General features: G+C 31.5%; 1 pseudogene; it reads left to right on the top strand.

The window, feature by feature from the left end:
• Window positions 1-8,253: 8,253 nt before the first annotated feature.
• Window positions 8,254-14,431, top strand: LOC141841087 (uncharacterized; annotated as a pseudogene).
• The last annotated feature ends 2,531 nt before the right edge of the window (window positions 14,432-16,962 follow it).

Genomic DNA, 16,962 nt, shown 5'->3' with positions numbered 1-16,962 from the left:
TATGTAAATATAATCACAGTTTGATTTGAATTCTACTCGTGAATAGTTATAAATAATTTATTCAAATCGCAAATAATTTGTAAATTATTAAATAAACTATTACAAATTTGAATTTAATTTTAAAAAAAATTATCGAATATATTTGAAGTTATATGAAATTTAATAATTTTAAATATGAATCAAATATTTTTTTTGAGTTAATTCGAAAAGCAGGTTGATGCTTACTAATATTGACAAGGGATTGATAATTTTAAAATGAATTTTTATTAAAAAATAATAAAAATGTTAATATATTCCCTTTTATCTTCCTGGATGATAATTTTCTTCAAATTTGATATCTGACCTAAATAGAAAAGTGTATAGAGGGATTTTTATTAAATTAAATACCAAAGTAACAAAGTAATGAAGTATGAGGATTTCTGATTCAGATATGAGAGTAGATCTAACAAAATCTTACCTATACTCTGACTTGACTTGAATAACTGATAAAATTATATATATATATATATATATATATATATATATATATATATATAATTAGAACCAATGCTGTGGTGCTGATTTTGAAATCAATATTATGCTGTTGATTTTCAAAACTAGTACCACAGTTAATTTTCCTACAATTCAATTAAAATTTTAATTTATTTGATTTAACCAAATTAGAAATTTTAAAATTAAAATTGAATTATCTAAAATAATTATTTAAAAAAAATAAATTCTAAAATAACTGAAATAATTTTTAAATTCGATGGGTTCATTCAGTTAATTCAGTTTAATTGAACTTTTGCTCATCTCTAATAGAGGATATATGAGTCTCTCATGGGTATGAGGATAAGGATATATATCCAATTCTCTGATAGATATAAAAATAAGGATGAAAATTGAATACCTGGTAAAGATGAAGATGAATATAATAAATAAAAATGAGGACGAATGATATAGAATCCGATCCAACTCCGACTCATTATCATCCCTAGTCCTTATACATGCATTCCCAAAGTCAATAGAGAATTATATATATCTTTTGGAATTATCAAAAGGGCATTTCTTTTTGATTTTTTTATCAAAAGAGTATTTTATTTCACCAGCAACCCATGTACAATTATCCAACTGTCCTTCAATATACTATTTTCATTATTATCTCCGATCTAAATTTTGAACCGATCATACACATTATGACAGCTACAATTGTAGTAGTATGTTTTCGTAACTGCTATAATGCATACTTAACATGTTCAAAAATATTCATATTGTAACAGTTACGATTTCATGATTGCTTACAACACGGATTCGACATGCTTACTTAATATTCACATTGTAGCAATTACGAAATCGTAGTTGCTATAGTATGTATAACAATTATGATTTTGTAGCTATTATAATATATATAGTAACTATTATAATGCATCTTGTTTAATATTTAGATGAGAGACAATAATAAAAATAATATATTTCAGAGTAGTTGAATAATTATTTATGAATTATTGATAGGTGAAATACTCTTTTAATACAAAAATCAAAATAAAACGACTCTTCGATTATTTGGAAAAAAAAATTAAAACGTTGATTTTTACGCCCTTGTTTGTTTCTACGCCGTCCACGCGGTTGTGCACGTCTGCATGCTTATGGCTTCATCTTCCATTTGCACTCATGCTTGAGTTTACATGTATTAATTAGATTGTTAAAAAAGGCAAGTCTGTATGTACCCCGAATCGCAACAATGATTTGTGCTATACTGGTATTTTCAATGTGGAAAATGATACTATGAAAAATTCAATATGAATGGAGCATGACACTCACAACTACATACAGTGGGTCCCACTGCATGCTAGTAGGACCTACTGCCAATGTGAATGTCATGTTCCATTCATTTTAGAATTTTTCATGTTAAGTATCATTTCCCTTTCAGTGTCTATAGTGACATCAGAATTATATTTTATTGCAAGTAATTGTCATCTATCGGATCAAGATGAGATCTCAAAAACCGACTCAAACTCAAACTAATTATAACTTAGACCCAAGAGGATCGAACCGAGTATAACTTATACTCGGTCCACCTTGGTCTGTCTCACATATAGTAGTAAGTATATAATAAGTAAAACTTTGTTGATTTCGATTCTTTTGAAGTAGTACACAAGTAGGGGTTAAGTTGTTAAATAGATTTATTTATGATGGGGCATGTCAACCCATCAGAAATTCATTATATGACAAGACGGATTGATCCATCAACTTGAAAGATTAGAAAATCTCCAGCCAAACTCAATCCAAGATAGATTACAGGTTAGGCGGGCCATTCCACGGATATGTTAAAAAATAAAAAATATTAAAAAGTTTATATTTAGATTATAATTTAAATTGATTAAGTTGAAAATTTTAAGTTTAAATTGTAGTTTAAACAGATTAATCTCACTAGTCCATTAAAATTTCTACTTTAATTTTAAATTTTTTTAAAAATAAATTTTTTCAACCCGCGGGTCAATTCAAGTCCATCACAAGCCAACTCACGCAGGTCGTGGGCATAGGTGGGTCGACTTATCCAAACACATTTTAAAATAAATTGATAAAATTTTAACTCAATCTATTTAAATTATTTGACGGGGGCGAGTCAATTTGTCCGATTTAACTTAAATCGACGGTTATAGTAAGAGTGGAAAAAATATTAAAAATTTTGATATATAGTATATACCATATGGACAGATATCAAACATATCCATATTAATGGTATATCAAAAATTTCAATATGATATTATACCATAAAAAACTTTTCGATATCATATGAGATTTAATATTGTTTAGTATTTCGATATATATCCAAATACCTAACAAATTCTTTTATAAATTACTTATTATATATATATATATTGTACAACTGGTTTAATCCAACTATAATTTTGATATAGATAATATTATATATATATTATAATTTTGATATAGAAATTTTTGATATGAAATTTTTGATATAAAATTTATACCATACCAAAAATTTAATATATTAAAATTTCAATATAGCAAATTTTAAGTACGATATCAATATATATTTTTTATATCAAAATTTTTAATATAGTATACAGTTTCATATATGAAAAATTTGATATAGCTTATAGAACCAGTCCTATACATAGTTAGTTCACATGGAAGACAAATGATTAAGTGCGTCACAAATAATAAGATTTTTTTATACTAAATTTAAGCTATGATATTCATACGAGTGTATTTTATCAAATTTGATACGTAAAATTCACGCTGCACCAAATTTAAAATATAAATATTTAGATTATATCAAATATAAATTGAAATTATATAAATATTTAATATTTAATTAATAATTATTTTAGAATTTACTTCTAATTTTTTAATATTTATATATTTATTTATTATTATAATATATATATTTTGAAGTAACTCCGCCTACTGGCCTAAGCATTTGTCGTGTGCATGGGCCCCAGCACATGTCGAGTGGACCGTACAGATCAAGATCCAAACAGTGCCAGCCCGCATAATGGCCCAATTAATACGGCCCAGGCCCATTTCAGTAGATCTCTTTTTGCTGGCCGGCGCCGGGCCTGTTGCCTCCCCTCCCTTCGCTTCCACCTCCTCCCTGATCCCTCATTTGTGGCAAGAACAGTTTGAGTTGACTCTCGCTCATTTCTCATGTTCTTTTCGTTCTGACGCCTTTCTCCAATCCCGTTAAAACCATCCGTGGTAAGCAACTACGCGGCTCTTCTGTTCATTTTCCTCGCATCACTTCATGTTGTGTTCTTGAGCATAAGTCTTTGTGAATCAATCTTGTTCACTCGTCAGTAATATAAAGATTCACTTCTGGGTAAAACATCTGCTATCGTAGATCAACAACCATGATTTCTTGATCTTTGGCGGCAACTGATTATACCTACGTGCTAAAATAAGTGATTGATTGTTAATGACTTATGTGATATGTAATGGTTTTCTATCACCCTTAGGGCTATTTTTTCCTTCTCTTGTATTTAATCAGGAATCAGGATGGTTGAATTTACAGCTTATCTGCATATTGCCTACCACTTCACCCGTTTATATTTCCACATGATGAATGCATGCATAAAAGGTATATATATCCTTATTGAATAAGCAAACCATACTCTAAACTTATATGTGTTCGTATCTTTGAAATTTGAAGCTCATTAGATGATATAAAATATGGATTGTTGGATTTAACTGTGAGCTATGCAATTGTTAAGTGAAAGTAGTCTGGGTTAGGCATCTTTATGTATTTCCTGTTGCTTCTCTTAAATTTTGTTTAAATTTGAAAAGTTTGATTATTAGTAACAACACAAACTTTTTTACAGTCTCAGACCTACTTCTGTTGCAATTAACTGCTGTTTGTTCCATAATGTTCAAATTCTATCCTAATAGCATAGGTAAATTTGTTTCACAGGCTAGATGCAGCAATTTGATAATCATTATGTACAGTGTGGGGGAATTTTTTCGTACATTGCAATGTCAATTTGCCTACATTGTAATGGGAAACCATTGAGTATGTGCTACTTTAAAGGCTTCAAATAGCATAGCACGTGTAGGTAGTATATGGTTTACTTGCTGCATCTGCTGATTGCAGGCACATTTTTTGGTTGTTAGTTGGAAAGTACTAGAAGTTATATTGATAAAAATGCTTAAACATGGTTACCACATTGAAACCTTAGCTTATAAGTGTTCTGCAGTAAAAAATACTAATATTTTGATGTGAATGAATAACATCATAAAAATGATTTTTATTAACATCATAAAAAAACCCTATGACTAAGGTTTCTATGGTTCATCCCAAACTAGTTTGAAGGAACTAGATTTTGGTATGTGCGCTGCATATGCAGCATCACAAATGTCTTGCATATTGAAGCCTTCCACACATGTGTGACCACATATGCCATATGCGATGCAATACCTTGCAATATATGCCTAGATGTTCGCGTATGTGTCCATTGAGCCCTCTTTTTAAAATGTTAGCTACTTTAATATCTCCTTCATCATGTATATATTTAAGAAAGGTTTACATTCCCTCCCACAGGTGTGGTGCAGTGGTAAAATACTTAGAGGAACAATAAGAAGACCAGAGTTTGAATCCCAAATGGGACAAATATCCTAGAGGTCAACTTCTAAATGTGTATAAGCTGTTATTCAAATTTACCTGGTAGGCAAACCAGGGAGAAAGACCGTCTATCTCTAGGATTAATTGAGCGAAGCCCGAACATTTGGGTTGCCAAAAAAAAAGAGGAAAGGTTTGCATTCTTTTGTCTACCTAAAATTGCATCTAACTTCAGTTTAATGCTGAAAATTATCAGAAGTTTTAAATTATAAAAAATAGATAACAATTGCTTAAAGTATCATCTGGACTAGTCAACTTTCCTCAACAAATTCCAAAACCCAACTGTACTTGATCTACTAAATAGTAAAAAACCTGATTGAATGCCTCAAAGGAAATCTGAAATAGAGACTAATCTGTTTAGTTAGTAGAACCCAGTTGGTTCAATCAAATACTAGTGTCAGTAACAACCATATTTAATTGTGTAGTCTGGACTTGTGGTGTTCACTAAAGAGGCATGGGCAAATCTACATATACCTCAGTGGGTGCAATTGTACCCAATGAAATGAAGAAAATAAGGTCTTCTAATAGTTGCACTATAATACTATATAAACTATTTATATGATTGAAGCCATTCTTCAATATTTATTGTTGTACTTGTTGGTGCATATATGGATTGAGAAGGTACCAGTGGTTTAAATTTTAATAAGTGTAATTATTAATACCATAGTTTTTAAATATTTCTAATTAGTTAATTCGTCTACACAATGATATTTATATACATCACATTTAATCAAGGTTTAAAATTTTGAAACGTGTTGAAGTTTTGGTTATATTTGAGATGTTGAAGTTGAGTTTAAATTTTGATATTATCTCGTAAAATATTTCATGCTTATTGAATAAAAATTAATTTAACATTAGTTAAAGTTCACCAAGTAGCCATGACAAGATCAAGTAGATTTAAATTGAATTTAATTTGGTTTTATTTTGATCAATTTAAAATTTTAAAATATAACTATATTTTTATATATAATAATTTAATTGATAGTAAAACCGTTAAAGCCAGTCCCAAACTCGGATGAAACAGGTTGAGGATTGTGTTAAGTTGCTAGCCAGCTTTAAACACAAGCAAATGTTCTATGAACGGATCCGTCAAATTAATAATTTAATTCATAATAATATATTTTAAAAGGTTAGAAATTATATTATATTTATTATTTTTTGTAACACTTTGTTTCCTCCATCATAAAGAAGATTTATTTTTTTCTGTTTACCTTGTGGATAAATAAAGGGGAAAAATTAACCATCATTTAAGAGATTTTTTTTTTCCATCAATAGATAGAAGTAAAAAATTAATCATTATTAAAGAGGTGAAGAGGTTTTTTTCCTCTCTGTTTACCCTTGTGGACGGATGAAGGAGAAAAATAAATTAACAATGAAGAAGGAAAAAATTAACAGATCAAAGAGAAAAAAATCAAAAGAAAAAAAGAAATGAAAAATAATAAATAAATATATTTTTAAAAATAAAAAATAGAAATGAAAATAAATAAATACATAAATTAATTTTTTTTAAAATCAGAGGCAGCCATGACCTCCAGAGGATGTTGTAGGGTTGTGACTTCATTCGTGACACCATTCCACCTGTGCCAACCGACACAACATTGTATCGAATCCATGCATTTAATTAACCATGTTTTCAAAAGAAAAAAATCTTTTATATTAGCCTAGTTAAATGTTGTAAGCATGATTTTGTAAACTTTTCCATCTCAGTAAAAGTTTTCTTTGTTTTGTAAAATTAAAAGAATCTTAATTTTTTTCTTAAAAAAAATCTTTTCCATATTTCTTTGTTTTGTAAACTTTTCTTAAATTTTCTATCTCAGTGAGTTAAATTTTTTATTATGATCATTCTCCTCTATTATTTTTTGTAAGCTTTCCAAAGATTGGTTGACCAAAGATTGGTTGACATTTCATTTAACTTTTTTGTAGTTCTATAATTGGGTAGAATGATTTGATAATTCAATATTTCATTATTATTGCATTTCATTTAAATCAATCACCGAAAAGTTTAATTAGTAAATGTTTTTAAAAATATTCATTTAGAAACTCAAAAAACATGATCTACCAAGTAGTTTTCCTAATATATGAATTCACACCAATCTAACTCTAAATTTTATATTATATAATGTCAAGACATGAGACTTTAAATTTCTAAGATAGTGCAGTAATTAAATATTTAGAAAAAAGATATGATGTAATTATAGTTTAATATTTAGATGACCATTATTTTCTAGAGTAATAGTTTTGCACCCATTGACCCTTGGGTCTTGATCCACCGCTGAAAGAGGCATGTCAAAAAATTAAGCTCTAATTAAAGCAGGTAAATCCAAGATCCAAAAGAAAGAAATTAATAGTTGATCTATATTTCTCTAGTACAATGATCTTAAAAATAAGTGTTAATTCAGTGAATTTCATTAAAGTTTTTAACTAGTGCAAATTGAAGCACATTAAAACAAATTTTAGATGTTCTTTAAGCTTATGTCTGCCAACTTACCAAGTTTGAGATTTTACCTAATGTCCACAATAATTAAACCAGATAATTTTTTGTTTTTTCTTTTGCATGGGTGAGAGTGATGAATTTGTTGTGACCAATAGAACATTTTAAGTTGAAGGCTTGATACTGTTATGCACTATACATGGTATCTTTTCCATGCATGTTAATTATTAGCTAATTTCTTACTCTAGCAATATGTGTCTAGGTTTTCTATTTTGTTAGTGTTTGTGATGGTAATTTTTTTTCTTCAGAATCTTCAATGGCTGTGTAAAACTATTTACAATGGTGATCTTGGAAAAATTGTCTTCAAGGGCTATCTAATTCAACTGGTATATTTCTGTATGTAGATAAGGAAAGTCATTTAACTTTACGGTGTTGTGGATTTATCCTATTGCTTGCTCATTTCGGGATATACATTTTCCACTTCCGGAATATCATATATTGCTTGTGGCGCATTCCATAATGTGAAAATCCTAATGAACCCAAGATGTAACTATAGGCTATACTATAGCACTACAAAAACTCAAATGTTGATGCAGAATTGTCTCGTCATTGTTTGTATCTGATAAGAGAAACACCAAAACTCGAGACTATACTTCTCATCCCATAAAAGTGAAACTAGGGAGAGAACATGGGAAGCTATTGAAGATGAAGAAAGCAGTCCAACTTGTCACAACAAGTAGAACTGCATTTGCATTCTAATATATCAATCACAAATGATTTGTACTTGAGGATCATGAGTGAAACAGATAGTTGTGTATACAAACATAGGAAATTTCAGAAGTTTGATGTTGCGTTTCTGTCTGAAGATGTTGTAGGAGGTAACTTTTTCCATTATAGTATTGATTGCATGGAAAATTCCTTATCGGTACAAAATAATGGGCTTCACAGGAATAAAATGAACTTTGCAGGTTCTGACAAGGCCATTGAGAATGGAAACACTTATGACCGTCACCATTTGGAGGATCTAATTGGAACCCCTTATGTCAAGCAGATAAATCTTACTGCAGGTGAACTAATTGATTCAAATGATAATCCTGGTAATGAAGCTACTGGAGAAAACAAAGTCCATGCTGAATTAGCCATCACAAAATTTCAAAAGCATGATTTTTAATGTTAAAAATCCAATCACAGTTCATATTTTGTGAATAATGAAGTGGATAACTTTGAGTATTTTTCATTGCATGATGTTGTTGCAGAATCGATGGGTGACTTCCATTCAACGAAGGAGCTGTGCATATTTGTTCTTAAAAGTCATGGATTGCTTGGAGTAACTTCTGAAAGTGTTTCCTGTGTTTCACTTGAGGACATAGATGTACTAACTTCCAAATCTAATCTATTGTGCAAGCTATGCTGTCAATCTGGAAGTCCATCAGGAATGCTAATTTGTGACCTCTGTGAAGAAGCATTTCATATTAACTGTTTGAATCCTAAGATAAACAAGATACCAATAGATGAATGGAATTGTCAACCTTGTTTGAGAAGCAAACCAAATGTCAAATCTGGGAATTCATACAATTTGGTGGATGAATTGCCTGAGCAAGGATTAAGTATATCTCATGGAGATTTGAGCTCTGTAGCATTTATATTGCAGGACAAATTGCCTTATACAACTGGAGTTCGAATTGGAGTAACTTCTGAAAGTGTTTCCTGTGTTTCACTTGAGGACATAGATGTACTAACTTCCAAGTCTAATCTATTGTGCAAGCTATGCTGTCAATCTGGAAGTCCATCAGGAATGCTAATTTGTGACCTCTGTGAAGAAGCATTTCATATTAACTGTTTGAATCCTAAGATAAACAAGATACCAATAGATGAATGGAATTGTCAACCTTGTTTGAGAAGCAAACCAAATGTCAAATCTGGGAATTCATACAATTTGGTGGATGAATTGCCTGAGCAAGGATTAAGTATATCTCATGGAGATTTGAGCTCTGTAGCATTTATATTGCAGGACAAATTGCCTTATACAACTGGAGTTCGAATTGGTAAAGATTTTCAAGCAGAAGTTCCAGAGTGGTCATATTTTGTGAATAATGAAGTGGATAACTTAGTATTTTTCATTGCATGTTGTTGTTGCAGAATCGATGAGCGACTTCCATTCAACGAAGGAGCTGTGCATATTTGTTCTTAAAAGTCATGGATTGCTTGGAGTAACTTCTGAAAGTGTTTCCTGTGTTTCACTTGAGGACATAGATGTACTAACTTCCAAGTCTAATCTATTGTGCAAGCTATGCTGTCAATCTGGAAGTCCATCAGGAATGCTAATTTGTGACCTCTGTGAAGAAGCATTTCATATTAACTGTTTGAATCCTAAGATAAACAAGATACCAATAGATGAATGGAATTGTCAACCTTGTTTGAGAAGCAAACCAAATGTCAAATCTGGGAATTCATACAATTTGGTGGATGAGCAGGACAAATTGTCTTATACAACTGGAGTTCGAATTGGTAAAGATTTTCAAGCAGAAGTTCCAGAGTGGTCTGGTCTGGTACTAGAGTATGCCTTGTTAATACCTTGTTTATTTCTCAAAAGTATAAAAAAAAAGGCAGCCCAATGCACAAAGCTCCCGCCAATGCGGAGTCCTGGGGAAGGATCTATTGTACGCAACCTTTATCTTGCTTTGCAAGAGGTTGTTTCCGAGATTCGAACCCGTGACTTTTAGGTCACACGGCAGTAACTTTACTGTTGCGCCAAAGATCCTTTTTTATTTCTCAAAAGTATTAAAAATGTCTTCATATTATTGACTATTGAGTGTCCAACAATTTCGTGCAATGAACGTAGAACCACTAGAAGACTAGTACCTTTATCACGGGCTTCTAATATATTATACTTGCAAACATTGTATTTCCTTCTCTGTCTCACTGTGCATTTACTGTTAACATACATGGGTATATCTCCTGGCCCCATTTGTAAAATTGTTCATCAGCATGAGCTTGACAGGCAAGGCAAAAAAGGCAGCATGTTTAGTAGTGCTCATTGACAACCATGTTTCACATGATACTTGATATGAGGACTGAATTATTATGTTGACGCTATCTTTCTCTAATTTCTTCACATTTTTGTCGTGGTTTCTGATTTCATGGTTAGTCAAATTATAAACTTTGCGGTGTGCATTGCATGAAGATGGTTCCTTACCCAGGTGAAAATAAGAATAAGAAAGGATATGTCATGCCCTCATGAAACTACTTTTTGATAGTAAATCATTGGACATGTGAGATGGAATCTTAAAGAAGTGAGATAAGTTGCCCTTTTTTTGTACTATGACTAATAATATATCTACATGGAACAAACATTTTTACATAAAAGCTTGTGAGTTTTTTTTATCTTCTATTCATCTTTGGCAATTTCCATCTATTGACTAAGAATGTCAATATCATAACGGATAGGATATTTCTCTAGTATGACTTTTGTACTTGTATGTTTGTTATTTGTAAAATTTCTATTTGAATGTTATTCTTTCTTGGGCAGCTGGGGTGTACAAAGTGCTCAATTTTGTTCCATTATCATCTATTTAAGCAAATAGTACCTCAACGTTAAACTTTAGTGACAACACAATTTTTTTGAGAGTGCCCTATGATGGATAGGTGGCATCATTAATTAGTATAAGCTAACAAAATACTAATATATGAGAACATATGAGAACAATTAGGTGCAACTCTAATAAATGAAAAATAAAAAGGCTCAGATGATATGTACATGTTGACCGATAGATTCTATAGTTAGAAGTCTTGAATCAAAGTAAAAGTTCCAAGGGATAGAGGGAATAATATTAAATATGTATTAATATTTAATAGAGTAGGCTCATAATATTGGACAAGACCTAATAATTTTTATGTAAATGACCCTACTTGATTTGAAGTACCATTGACAGAGACAATACTTGGAAATAATATAACATTATGTAAACAAATGACATGGATTGAATCATTTACCAAGTTAAATTATTTTACTAAATTTAATAACTTTTTAGAAGTTTAATTACTTTTAGTTCATGTAAAATTATTTTTAAGAAATGTATAATGGATTTTATATTATATACAGTATTTTTGTTTATAAAAATGACATGATCTGCTTATGATATGATTAATACATGACAACTTAAATTGTAACCCCTAGAATTGAGTGATAAGATCCATTTTAGTCGATCCTAAATAAAGGAGATGAACATACTCAGTGGCAACCATAGATAATATACATCCTCACCCTTTCCTAAACAACTAATATAATTTTATGGTGCGCATGGTTGTGGCGGCGGCGACGGTGATAGTAATGATGATGACGATGTGACTGTAGACAAATATGAGTAACTGCATGTGATGTGTAGTTAGTCTTTACATGGTTAAAGAATTACATCACTCTCTCTTAAATAGCTAATACTTTTCTAGAAGTCACGGTGTTGGACTTAGATATTAACGTTATTGCAAGCATAGCTCTTAGGTTGTGGTTCATGTTGGAGCAGCCAATTTCTCTGTTTCTCAATGAATTTTTGGTCCAATGAAGGCATATAGAAGATCACTTTAGTTAAATGACTTGACTAAAACAAGAATCACTTCATGTTTCTTGTGGGGGAAGGAAATGAATGGTGGAAGCAAGGTGACAAAAAGATTTTCCATTAGCACTTTCACTTTGTTTCCTCGGGAGGAAATAGAGGGATGGAAGGAAAAGAAAAGCTAAATAAATCCCTTGTTTTTCTCTAAATTGCTTCCATTTTGAGTTGGGCAGAAAATTTACTTGGCATGTGATAGAGCATGTTAGCTCTTTTTATTCCAAATCTATTTTTGATTTAAGTTGTTAAATACTTTTAATACTTAAAGTTTCCACCGTCTTTGTTTCCTGCTAAGGAAACAATCAAATGATATTCTAAATCTTCTCTTCTGATTTTAACACTCGAACTTAGCATTTTACCTCACCATTTTTGTGCCGACACATGACATGGGTGCAAATATGATATGAGTCTCAATAATTGAACTTGTCTGTGAGAGTAAAAGAAAGAAGAAACAAATAAAGAAAACCTATCTGCGACTCAGGTTGTGTTGGGAGGAAGTGGATTTCAATGGTGTCGTGCTGAAGGAGGGAGGATAGGATTAAGGAGAGTATGTAGTTTGACACTCGTGTGGCAAGGAGGTAGTCAATGGGAGTGGCTGGAGTAAGGAGGAAAGGGAGCTTCTAGAGTAATCTTACCACCTGTTGAGATTTGATTGTTGCTTGAGAAAGAGGAATGTGAGAGAAATTGGAAGGAGAGAGAAGAGAGATTGAGAGAATAGGAAAGAGCAAGAGGGAATACTGAAGTTGTAGGAGGGAGGAGGCGCCGTCGTCCATTGTCGGGATCATCACAACACTAACGATTGAAATATGAAGCAATGCAGGTGAGCGAGACACAGAGATGAGGGTTGGGGGACTCATGTTAGGCAGAGGAGAAAAGAAATAAATACCTCAAAAATCTCTTGACTAACCCAAGCTTAGACACGATTAAACCTTCCTAAATTAAGAATGTACTTGATTTAACTCTAAACTGATTAAAATAAGTACCAATCGAGCTCAATTTTAAACCCACTCAACTCTAAAAATAAGGCCTAAACCTTAAATAAACTTCAAATTGATCACCAAAAGCCAATAAGTTGGTTAAGTTCAGCTTAATTAACTGCCAAAATTTAAAATTAAAATACAATCTAGAAATTAAATAGTCAAAATATAATATATAACAGAACTAGAGGTGGGTTACGCTTAATGGCTATCAGGGATATGGTAGAGTTGTAAGGCCTATTAAATAAAACTTATATAAGTGAGGTTACATAACTTATTATATGTTACTATTTATACTATATAAATTTACATTTTAAAAGTTATATAAATTGACATATAAGTTATAAAATATATGCTTGATAATAACAATTACTATTTATTATATGTTATATTAGGTTATATAACTTTTAATATATATAAATTAATTTTTGGTAATATTTGATTAAATATTAATATTTAAAGTTTTAAGATTAGTGATGTTCTGCTATTCGCGTCTTAAGTTTGGATCTTTTTTGATGTGTCCATGTGTTATCATTTTGAGAAAATCATGTGTGATGTGTCTAAGACTTGTATCCTATATGAATATGGACTTCTTGTGTCTGAGTTACATAGCTTCCAAGAAAGCTAAAATTATGGAAATATTTTCCAATCCTTTACATATGAGCATTTTCCCTACCTTTTTTCCACAATTTTTTTCCTTCCCTTGTGGGAAACAGGGTACCTAGTCCATGTTCTGCTTGTGGGGCTATACTCATGTTTATCAGGTTTTTAGCTCAGGTCTTGGTATTTTCTCTTTGATGTGTAAGTGTGTTCACATTGGTTTACTTGTATCATGTAATCTATACTTTAAAGTTATAAGATATATCATATCATCCATAGTGTATGTAATTCTGTCTTAGGCTTGCAGGGAATGACAATTAGAAAATAGAAACAAAAGATAAATTCTTTAGCACCAATTTTTCTTGTTTAATATAAGCACAGCTATCAAATCTCATTTCTGCTGGGGTCATTATTTCTACATGCATGTATGTAGTGAGGAATTCCATCCATTTGAGGAGCTTTCAGAAGTGGATTTTGCTGAATGTTCTAGTCTTACTGTAAGACTTGAGAAATTAATCTTTACTGTTAAACATTTGAGGTGCCTTCTATTCCCATTTTGACATATTTGCCTCACTATAGGCATCTAACTCCAACAAGCAACCAAAAACTGACTCCTATGGGTAATTGGATCCAGTGCTGTGAGATTGTATATAGTGGTGATGATGATGAGGGAACCATATGTGGAAAGTGGCGGAGGTAAGTCATCTTTTGTAATGTCCTATCCATTTCTATTATGTAATTATATATATTTTTTTCCTTTGACTATGCCAATATAATTGTTGATTGCAAATTGGAGTACAAATATAGTGATTGATGGCAAACCTTGACAAACATGGTGGGTTTCTATGAAACTTTAGTGTTTAATATTATGACTGAAGTTTAAATAGTTCAATGAAATCCTTATTGTGTTTGCAAACGGACTTTGGAGAGAAGGGAGAGTCAGCCTTTGTGCAACACAATGTTCCACCTCTGTATGGGCATTTGGCTCGATTTGATCAAATTAGTATTTTATTCTAAAACTTATTAATTGAATAAAAAATATGAGCCTAAACTAAAATAAGTTTGTTTGGATCCTAAATTGATCAAATCGAGTTCAAATTAAATCCAATTTGAACCCACTCTACTGAACAATAACATATGACTTCACCACACCCTAACTCAAGGTTCAAAATGTTGAACCGTCCTAGAATTTCAGACTTTGGTATTTCGACATATAGTTCTAGTAGAGAATTGGATGGGGATGAAGTATATGAAAAAGACGAATACGAGGAGGGCACAACTATTTCAATTCATTCTAAAATCGTATACTTTTGACATTGCATTATATGGACAAAAGTTAAAAATATTTCAATTCATCTTGACACATTTATAGCATGTCAAGGGGTGTCGAATGCTAACATAATATGATACTTATCGACATAATCGACACAACAACACGTGATTGATTATCTATACTGAAGAGTATCAAAATGTAATTTATTAGGACAATGCAATATGAAATTTTAAACCATAATTTATACACATGATATCATTTAAGTGCCTGGTGATTATAGAGAGATATTGCATGTGTCGCCCTTAAACTCTGGCTGAAAAAAATGATTTTAGAGAGATGTTGCGTGTTTTAGATCTAAACTTGCATATGGAAAGACTGGAAGGTTGTCCTCTCATTATCTATACCTTGCTGTTGATGTTCCAACATCCCTCTTGCCATACCAATGACAGGAAAGCCAGATATTTTTTATACTTTAATGTCAAGAATTAGGTGAAATCAAGGGGATGTTGAAGTCGACCAATCAATCTTATATGGAAGTTGCCAAATGTTGTAGGAACATTTTTAAGTGTAACATGTAATGGACTTAGGGAAAAGAAAAGATGATTGGCCCACGGTGAGCCCTTTAAAGGATCAACAACAATGCCTACAAGATTGATTTCTTCTAGAAGTGGTAGTTGTAGCACTTCAAATATCCAAGATGTCATTACTTATCTGGAGAAATGATGGCAACTGATGGCGGAGGGGAGGATAAATGATGCAGTGAGAGGGGAGGACAAAGAACTAGTCAAATATTGACTTCTAACATTATTGACCAAATATCTTCTAAGAAAAATACAGTATCTAACCATAAATTTCCTAGCTTCCTTGTTCCAAGATTGATTTCTTCTAGAAGTGGTAGTTGTAGCACTTCGAATGTCCAAGATGTCATTACTTATCTGGAGAAATGATGGCAACTGAATAGACGGCGGAGGGGAGGATAAATGATGCAGTGAGAGGGGAGGACAAAGAACTAGTCAAATATTGACTTCTAACATTATTGACCAAATATCTTCTAAGAAAAATACAGTATCTAATCATAAATTTCCTAGCTTCCTTGTTCTGTCTCTCAACCATTGCTTCTGAATCAGTCAACTACTATCGCCAATGCACAAGTTTCATTCCATCTAAACAACTACTATCACCAATGCACAAGTTTCATTCCATCTAACTCCAATGCTGCTTTTGTAACTTGAGTTAGTTAATTAGGGCGGTATTAGTTGAGGGCTTTAATGTACTTTGGGGTCTTTAATATACTTAAACTCCATCAATGGTGAAGAGGAGTTAATATGTGAGGCGGTCAAATCTTACATGGTATGAACCAAAGTTTTCAACTTTCCTAGAGTTCTCTTTCCTAAATTTTACTCCCTAATTGCTTTGTTCATCCTCTAGTCTTCTGCCAACTCATTTATGCTCTTAGCTGCTCTCTCAATTATTGCTAGAGCATTAAAAATATATATTGATTCAATTTCTTCACTATAGGTTGTACTTGAGTTTTGGCCTACTAGAATGATATGGTTTTGATACCGTATTGTATTGTGCCAATACAATTTTGGTATTTATTTATATAGATATATAACAATGTACATGTACAAGGAAATGGCAACAAACCATATATGTATATGCCTATATATATATGTACCTGAGAGCAGTATTATGAAATGTTCTAAGCAAATCATTTTGCATGAATTAAACAAACCATTCTAGTTTTTGCATCAGCTCCTTCAAGTTTCCACTTTTTAAAGTCTGAAATAAAAGCTTCGCTGTCATCGTTTGTTTTAAAATCAATCTTAATTGCTCTTTCTAGAAATTTATGAGATGTTATGCCGGGAAACTTTTATAGAAGAATGAATTTTCAGAAAACTGAACAAATGTAAGAATACCATAGAAACAATGTATTAATTAGCTAGGAAATATTTTAG

Source organism: Curcuma longa, chromosome 11 (assembly GCF_044706935.1).
Source record: "Curcuma longa cultivar G26 ecotype Majalengka, Jawa Barat chromosome 11, ITB_CL_G26_1.1, whole genome shotgun sequence".
In the NCBI taxonomy this organism is placed as follows: Eukaryota; Viridiplantae; Streptophyta; class Magnoliopsida; order Zingiberales; family Zingiberaceae; genus Curcuma; species Curcuma longa.
Note: the sequence above shows the minus strand (reverse complement) of the source record. Positions and strands in the feature narration are given on the sequence as shown.